This window comes from Patella vulgata, chromosome 1 (genome assembly GCF_932274485.2).
Source record: "Patella vulgata chromosome 1, xgPatVulg1.2, whole genome shotgun sequence".
Classification (NCBI taxonomy): domain Eukaryota; kingdom Metazoa; phylum Mollusca; class Gastropoda; family Patellidae; genus Patella; species Patella vulgata.
In genome coordinates, this window is record NC_065879.2 from 81,983,851 (window position 1) to 81,991,382 (window position 7,532).

General features: G+C 40.6%; 1 long non-coding RNA gene across 1 annotated transcript; it reads right to left on the minus strand.

Annotated features, from left to right (window-relative positions):
• Nucleotides 1–452: 452 nt before the first annotated feature.
• LOC130010567 (uncharacterized) lies at nucleotides 453–7,248 on the minus strand. The gene is made up of 6 exons (XR_008785883.1): nucleotides 7,125–7,248; nucleotides 6,445–6,496; nucleotides 5,330–5,424; nucleotides 3,934–4,086; nucleotides 3,294–3,340; nucleotides 453–622 (listed from the first exon to the last, which is right to left on the minus strand). It is a non-coding gene; the product is annotated as an uncharacterized LOC130010567 (long non-coding RNA).
• Nucleotides 7,249–7,532: the final 284 nt, after the last annotated feature.

The window sequence follows — 7,532 nt, forward strand, 5'->3', positions numbered from 1 at the left end:
TGGTCACTCGGCAAACCTCGGCAGATTCCGGTACCCTACATCTAGCCTCGGTTGTATGACTGTAAGTGATATATGTACCTACACCTATACAGTTGCGATGCGGCACCAGTTTACTTATTAGGAAAACTTGCCACTTTTAGAAAGGAGTTCTCACAATTGCGTCGTTCGAAGAGTGTGTAGAATTTTCAGTGCAAACTTGTCAGTGTCTAATGTTCCTATACTAATTCTCTGAGAAGGAGTAGGGTCGCCTGTCCAACTCGTTGGTTTCCTCCGGGTCCTCCGGTTTGCCCCCACTGCTAAAGACCCCTACGTGCAAGCGAATTATTGAAATAAACTTGAATCATGTGTTAGTCCCGAAATTACCCCCCCTCTCTCTCTCTCTCTCTCTCTCTCTCTCTCTCTCTCTCTTCATTTGTGTCGATTTTTTAGGTTCCAAAGAATACAAGTTTAACTCCTTTAAAAACAATTTAATTACGATTACAAACGTTTATCTTACATGAAAAACAGTTGTCTAATTTCAAAAAGTAAAATGGGATTTATTTAATGTTCTAAAAATTATCCAGGATATTCTATAATCAGATCTATTTCTCCATCTTTATTTTCTGCCTACAACAGGTTGAGCCTACAACAAAAAATATGCATTCTTTGTTATTAGCTGTTGAAATATTACTGGGATATAAATATGTATTACTAGCAGGATACCCGACTTCGCTCGGGGGTCATAACTCCGAAACCGGAAGTGGTAGACTAACGCCACCTGGCCTATGTTACTCCCCGGTCCGAGCTACCCTTATACCCCAAATTTCAGACTCGGGGCAGACCTAGTGTAGCCGCCAACCCCGAACAGACCGGCTTCGCTCGGGGGTCATAACTCCGAAACCGGAAGTGGTAGACTAACGCCACCTGGCCTATGTTACTCCCCGGTCCGAGCTACCCCTATACCCCAAATTTCAGACTCGGGGCAGACCTAGTGTAGCCGCCAACCCCGAACAGACAGACTTCGCTCGGGGGTCTAACTCGGAAACCGGAAGTGGTAGACTAACGCCACCTGGCCTATGTTATTCCCCGGTCCAAGCTACCCCTATACCCCAAATTTCAGACTCGGGGCAAACATAGTGTAGCCGCCAACCCCGAACAGACCGGCTTCGCTCGGGGTCATAACTTAGACAATCGGAAGTGGTAGACTAACGCCACCTGGCCTATGTTACTCCCCGATCCGAGCTACCCCTATACCCCAAATTTCAGACTCGGGGCAGATCTAGTGTAGCAGCCAACCCCGAACAGACCGGCTTCGCTCGGGGGTCATAACTCCGAAACCGGAAGTGGTAGACTAACACCACCCGGCCTATGTTACTCCCCGGTACGAGATACCCCTATACCCATAATTACAGACTCGGGGCAGACCTACCACTTCCAGTTTCAGGGTTATGACCCCCGAGCGAAGCCGGGAATTCTGCTAGTACATGAGTATTTCTAAGCGCATTCACAACAAAACAGTTCAAAAACATTTTTGAAATATAAATAAGTATGTTTTTAAGTTAGTCTTAAAGCTCTGGATGTAAGAGGACTCTCGAAGAGTTTTTGTAAGATCATTCCACATTTTAGCTGCTCTGACGGAGAAAGCATATTCACCAGAACGCTTATTATATACTATTCAAAAAAAGTAGGGGATATTTGATTTTGGGGGCATAATACTAAAATATGCAAATGACTACGAAAAAAGTCACTATAGAACCTAACAGAAGAAACATTTCCAGTTACATGTGACGCCCAAACGCACCAATAGCTACCGCATGGAATGCAGGTGATGCTTGGGATCATCATGGGGGTCTAACCCAAGATTTGCACGACTCTGACTTTGAATGTTACAGTCATTGTGGCATTGAATTCCAGGGTGGAAACATCAGTTTAATTGTTTTAGTGACCAGAAAACAAATTTTGATATGCGTCGGCTTACCCAAAATGAAAGGTTACGTGCCCTTGGCATGCTACAGATCGGCACAACACAGGCGGTTGTGGCGCGGACGATGAATGTTTCTCAGTCTGTCATAAGCAGGCTATGGTCCAGATACGGTGATACACAATCTGTACAGGACAGACCACGCTCAGGTCGACCAAGGGCGACAACTCAAGCCCAGGATCGATTTATCCGTACCTTGGCCTTGAGAAATCGTGTCATCACAGCAAATCAGATCAGCGCTCGTCTTCAAACAGACACTGGTGTGAGAGTGAGTGGCCAGACGATTCGGAATCGACTGCATAGGGGTCACCTTCGCGCCCGACGTCCTCGCGTGATCCCTTGTTTGAGAGATCATCACATTCAGGCAAGACGTCGTTGGTGTAGGGATCGTCAACACTGGGATAATCGACGCTGGAGCAATGTGATGTTTTCAGATGAGTCAAGGTTCACTGTTGATTTTTTGGACAGACGTAGGAGGGTGTGGCGTCGTCGAAACGAGCGCTTCCAAGACGTTAACGTCATCAGACATGATCGATTTGGGGGTGGTTCTGTTATGGTGTGGGGAGGCATCACTGTTGCTGGAAGAACGGCTTTACATGTTGTTGCAGGGCGTGTTACAGGCCAGTACTACCGGGACAACATCTTGGCAGTCCATGTTGTGCCGTTCGCACGACGTCATGGCCGCCGTTTCATCTTCCAGGATGACAACGCAAGATGTCACAGGGCCAGGATCGTTACAGGTTACCTCCAACAACAGAACATCACCACATTACCTTGGCCAGCACTGAGTCCCGACCTCTCCCCCATCGAGCATGTCTGGGACATGCTTGGACAGAGGTTACGTCAACGTCAACAACGTCCTGCCAATGTCCAAGAACTTGCTGCTGCGTTGCAACAGGAATGGGACAATCTGGACCAAAATGACCTTAGACGTCTCATTAGGAGTATGCCACGTCGGATCAATGCTTGTTTGCTGTGGTAACTTTGCTGTTTGACCCCGGGTATCATTTTACCCTTATAATGGTCAGTCTGTGCCTTACTTAGTCTAACGATCATTTGGAATAAATCGATGAATGTGAACTTCATTTCATTTTGTCATTTGTTTCTTCGTCAGTTTTATTAGGTGACTTTAATAACACTTAAAAATCAAATATCCCCTACTTTTTTTGAATAGTACGATCACTTGAAGAACGAAGGTTGGATCGCCGGGGAGTATAGAAATCAAAGAGTTCTTTTAAATAACTGGGTGCGGTGTCAGAATAAATTGATTTAAACACATTCACAAGAGCTTTAAATTGAACCCTCGCTCGATCTGGAAGCCAATTGTATTTACCTGTTTGCTACCTTTAACAAATTCTTCCAATGATATTTCGCCATTCTCTATAAAAGATAAATTATATTTTCAGAACAACACCAGGATCAGTTTACATAATCATACTGTGTCACCTGATTAGATTTTATTACATACTTCGAGAAGCTATTTGTTGAGTAATAAAACCTTCTAGTAGTTTATCGAGGACTGGCCGTCCTTTCCGCACGGTACAAATAAAACCTTCTAGTAGTTTATCGAGGTTCGGGTGCTTCCGGAGACCAAAATGGCCGCTTTATATAAATGAGAATTTTGGGGATAACTAACCCGAACCCTAACCCTTTTTAAAAGACTGAACTTGGGTCTAATTTAGTTTTTACTTCTCTTAAAAGGGTTAGGGTTCGGGTTAGTATTCCCCTAAATACTCATTTGTATAAAGCGGCCATTTTGGTATGAGTTCTGGCTTGTTCTGGAATTTGTTGCTTCTAGTGGTGATAATATTTGTACCGTCCCATCCGAATGACTAGTAGACAACTGTCCTTGTCAAGTCCTCCGTCCCGCATCACTGACAAGAGGGAACCACGCCGGAAAATCTGGATGAACTATCTCGGCCAGGGAACCAGGCCTTATGCACAGTAAAATAATACAGTATGCAGTTACTTACTGTTAAGATCAAAAGCGTCGAAAACTCTCTGTAATTCTTTGACGTCTATCTTACCATCCTTGTCGAAGTCATACCTATTGAAATCTGCTTGTATTTGAGGAACAGTTAATTTAGTCGCGGCTGCGACATCAGCCGGCCACACTCTACCGTCAGCTGTAAAGATACACATCATTGTTACATATTTTCAATACCCCTTTAAAGATAATTAGTAAAACTAATCTAGGGACAATGAAATGAGGTTTATCGTCCTACTTTTCTGAACCAACCGGGATAAGGAAGACGGATATACGTCATACAGTATTCTCTGAGGGAACTTTGCGCGAGAAGTAATTGAATCCCAAATGTCAATGGTTCTTGTGTCTATGTGTTTCGTCCCACGCGAACGTTCTCGGCTAACACCGGTCTGCATGATTAGTGAACTAGCGCCCTACTCACTGAGCCACTATGGCTCCCGATAATGCACGGCGTTAGAAGCACAAGTATCAGATTCATAATCTAGAATTACAAGTACCAGATCCGTGATCTAGAATCACAAGTACATGATCCGTGATCTAGAATCACAAGTATCAGATCTAGAATCAAAGGTACCAGATTCATGATCTAGAATCAAAAGTACCAGATTCGTCATCTCGAATCACAAGTACCAGATCCATGATCTAGAATCACAAGTATCAGATCCGTGATCTAGAATCACAAGTACCGTTTCCGTGATCTAGAATCAAACTTATCAGATTCGTGATCTAGAATCACAAGTGCCAGATCTACAATCAAAAATACCAGATTCGTGATATAGAATCACAAGTATCAGATCCGTGATCTAGAATTACAAGTATCAGATCCGTGATCTAGAATCACAAGTACCAGATTTAGAATCCAAAGTCCCAGATTCGTGATGTAGAATCACAAATACCAGATTCACAAGTATCAGATTTGTCATCTAGAATCACAAATACCAGATCCATGATCTAGAATTACAAGTACCAGATTTAGAATCCAAAGTCCCAGATTCGTGATGTAGAATCACAAATACCAGATTCACAAGTATCAGATTCGTCATCTAGAATCACAAGTACCAGATCTATGATCTAGCATTACAAGTACCGGATTAGTGATCTAGAGTAACAAATAACAAGCATCAGATCCCTTATCGAGAATCACGGGTACCTGATCATGATCTAGAATCACCAGATCCGTGATTGAACATTCCTTATGTTTTGTTTGTGTATGTAAGAGGCACGCTAACTTTCAACAACTCTTCTATACGTTACAACATTTTAATTAATTGGTTAGCATAAGAATCCTACAGATCTGAAACATTTGTTCCAGACACTAGTGAATTTCATTTGATAATTGGAAAACATTTAATATCACCCATATATGGTGTTGGAATACTCACAGTCAGTATCATAAGCATCAAATATAGCTTTATACTCTGCAAACACCAGTATATCATCTTTATTGGTATCAATCAAGGAGAATGTCTGACCATAGCTTAAATTATAATATATTTATAGTCAATTATAGTGACTATTTGGGTTTGTGAATTAGTTGTATGAAACCAAATCAGGCGCGTGTCAAGAGGGGGGGGGGCAAGGAGTCTGCTTTGGCTCACCCCACTATAATCCTATAGATGTATACACCTTAATGAGCAGAAATATTGTCTCCATGCTTCTGATTTAATTCAATTAACGTGAAGTCCCCCCCCCCCCGACCTGACGCCAAACTTGACGTTGTCTGCAACTTGGACCCAAACTGCTCAAATTCCTGGACACGCCCCTGCAAACGGTTTAACTGATAAATCATAAAATAATAACCAGTTTCTACAAGAAATTTAACAGTGCTATATTTTTGTTGTTGTGCAGTATAAACGTAATTGCCAGTTAATGTGCATAGCGTTATTATAGAAACATTCTGCTTTCTAGAATATACCATACTTATCTTGATTAGTCCCATCTTCAATAGAATGCCTAATCTCGCCTTAACTACGTACATCTTATCAAGCCCTTCACGTAATACCCCGCATATTTTGGCACTATTTTTGATTGGGTATAAGCCCAGCTTGTGATCCTATCAGATTCCTTCGTTAAAAATATCGTTACGATTATCAAGTCTCGCGCTTATAGCTAAAATGTCTACATGTGACAATCGAGTTGCAAAGTTCACGGTTCGATCAATGTCAAGGTTGCTGGAAATCATACCTGATCAACAAAGAGTTTCTATGGAGGCTGCCATATTTGTTTACAGTGTGTTATGTTTGACGACCCCTGATTGGACAATGCTAATTGATCACGTGTAAACACAACGAGCGCAAAATTTCGAGAATTGTCCAGTACTAAAGCAACGGTTAGATGTTGTAAAACTCGCGATCGTTGCTTCAGGAACTTGGATTAGTCCATTACCTTCTGGAAAACTCGTTATTGTTCTGGGTAATTCTTATCACAAACTTAAACTAAAACTATACGAAACACACCTGTTCAACACCGTTGATTAACATTACCTTACATTACTTACCATGACGCTATTAATGCAAATACAGCAAATATAAAAAGGGAATTCATTTTATCTGAAATAAGACAAATAAATATAAAGCAAATCATTACAGACTTTGCATTTAAAATAGATTTATTAAAGGGACATTATGGAAAATTAGATAAAGAACTGGCAGTTTTCACTAAATAGTTAAAAACTAGATAATGTAAAGGGAATATGCTGAAATTTTCAGTCAAAGTGCTCCTCTATGAACCGAGATATTAGCGATTGAATTTTAGGCCTAGCCTCGATCATCATTACTAAAGTCGGTACGATAAAAACATAGTCTCGATTAACCAGTTTTGGATTTAATCATCGATGTGCGTTTAACAGCAGATTGGATTCAAATCCAGTGAAAATCCGACATATAAGATGGCATCGAGAGTTCATTAATGTTTTTCATGTTAATAAATGTGTAACTAATAGTTTACATAACATTTAAGGCCCAAAGAAAGACCTGCAATAGCCAGATCTACCTCTTGCATTATGCATGTTTAATAATGTACATATCAATCATATAGTTTATGTTCATTGATTGGATTTTAGTTCACGTACAAGATATTGGTGTCTTGTCTATGAATAAAGTCAAAGAGAACCAGCCTTAATTGTGTAATATATTCTTTATATCATAGAAGAATTTAATAGATTGAAAATGTACTCACCTGATAGTGATGCCTTGTCAGAGAATCGGTCTAACTGTGATGTACACCTTAAACTGTGATCTACCTGAGATAATTTACCTGTTTTATACCCTCTTGATGATTCACACACACCTGTACCTGACTAAAACTCATCTCTGTAGAATCAAAGGAATTCATGCTCTACAAATATTTTTTCTATTGCAACATAATTTTTATCTTATCAAAACCTGTCATTTCTTAAAATAGCACAATAATGTATGTCTTATCAAATAAAAAAAATCTTTAAGCATGCGATTTCAAGGTCGAAGTAGAAAATAGTAATATATCTTCTAAAGATACATTATGTAAGATTTAGATAAAGAGCTGACCATTCTTGCTATAACAGATCATTGTTTATAGTTTTGACAAGATGTGTGCATAGTGGTAACC